The sequence below is a fragment of the Palaemon carinicauda genome, chromosome 8, assembly GCF_036898095.1.
Source record: "Palaemon carinicauda isolate YSFRI2023 chromosome 8, ASM3689809v2, whole genome shotgun sequence".
Classification (NCBI taxonomy): Eukaryota; Metazoa; Arthropoda; class Malacostraca; order Decapoda; family Palaemonidae; genus Palaemon; species Palaemon carinicauda.
Genome location: NC_090732.1, coordinates 81,428,853 through 81,430,815, shown reverse-complemented (window position 1 = coordinate 81,430,815; position 1,963 = coordinate 81,428,853).

Below are 1,963 nucleotides of genomic sequence, written 5' to 3'. Positions count from 1 at the left end.
GTCATTGCAACCACTATCTGTTTTCTGTTTTGCAGGAATTCTTTTACCCATTTTCCCTATCTTTCCCACAATATTATGCTTTCTCATTTTTTTCTCCAATATGTTATGGTCTACCTTGTCAAAGGCTTTGCAAAATCTAGATAGATCACATCTGTGTCTTTTTCATTTATCATATTATTAGTATATGTTTTCATAGTGAGCTATCAGTTGGGCTCTGTGTACTTTTTCCAGGTACGAAACCGTGTTGACCCATATTAAACAAATTATTTTTGACCAAATGGTTCATTATTTTCTTTTTTATTACCCTCTCATACACTTTCATAATATGTGATGTATAGACTAACAGGTCTATAATTGCTTGCCTCTAGTCTTGATCCACTTTTGAAGATAGGGGTTATATAAGCTAATTTATGTTTAACATATATCTCGCCTCATATCTATACTCTGTCTTAGCAGTATTGCAAGTGGTCTTCGCGATATTGTTTGCAGTTTTTTTTAACAAAAACGCTGGAACTCCATCTGGTCCGGCTGCCGATCCATTTTTAATTTCGTTTATAGCCGTGACAATATCTGCTTCATTAATATCTATATCCGTTAGATATTCAACATTTTCTTCTCTCATTTCTGTTTCATTATTCTCATTCGCAATTCTTGGCGTGAACTCACTCTTATATTTTTCTGCTAATATGTTGCATATTTCCTTTTTTTCATTCGTTAGCCGTCCTTCAATTCTTAGAGGGCCTATTTCTATTCTCCTTTTGATTCATCTTTTTTGCTAGGAGTAAAGTACTTTGGGGTTTCTTTTTATATTTTGAAGTGTCCTTTCTCTAAGTCCCTTTTTTCATTTTCTTTCGACTGTATAATCTTTTGTTCTGCATTTTCTATCTTACATTTTATTTCCCTCATTTTCCACACATTTTTTTCTTTTGCAAGATTTTCTTCCACTTTTTAATTTTCTGAATAAGATTCTTCTGTCTCTTGGTATGCACGTCTTTGTTTATTGTTTTTTTTTTGGTACATATTTTTCAACAATTTGTCTCCAGTATTTTGTACAGTATATCCGTATTTACCTGTATATTATCACTTATAAATACATTTTTCCATTCTTTAATTCAGTTCTTCGATTTATTTCTGACCATTTTATATTCTTACTGTAAAAGTTATATTTTCCATATCCTTCCCAAAGTTTTGTGCTTTTATTAATTCTGTGATCACTTGCTTTGGAATGAACTATCAATTCTATGACATTGTGGTCTGAAATTCCGTGTTATACACTATTATTTCTTAACATAATTCACCTCATTCACAAATACTAGATCTAGGACATTTTCCTTTCTTGTTGGAATGTGGTTTATTTGTTGCATATTATGTTCTAATAGCATATCTTGAAGCTTTTCAAATTGCCTCTTATCTACTGCGCTACTATTACTATCTTTTTTATATGTATACATACAAACCACTTTCTTCTATCCGTTCTTTCCAATCCACGAAAGGAAAGTAAAATCTCCGGATAGGAGTATATTCCAGTCTTTATGGTTTCTACATATATCATCTATTTTTTCTATTATTATGTCAAACTCCTTAGTGTTTGGGGGTCTGTAAACTACAATATTCATTAGTTTTTCAATTCAAATTCTACCGCAATCAATTCACATTCTGTGTTGCTGTATTTTTCACATACTTTTCCTTGATTTATGTCTCTTCCATATATTGCGGTTCCCCTTGATTCCTATTTTTTCTGTCTGATCTATAAGTTTGGAAAACCTTTATCTGGTCATCACTACCAGTGTCTTGGGAATACCATGTTTCACTTATATTTAATATATCTATTTTTTCAATTTGGGTTAGTTCTTCTAAGAACTCTATATTCCTTTTAGAGTTACTCGTGACTAAACCCTGTGCATTCATCACTATTATGGTTTGTGTTTCATCCCCATTATTTAATATTGGTAATAATATGGAT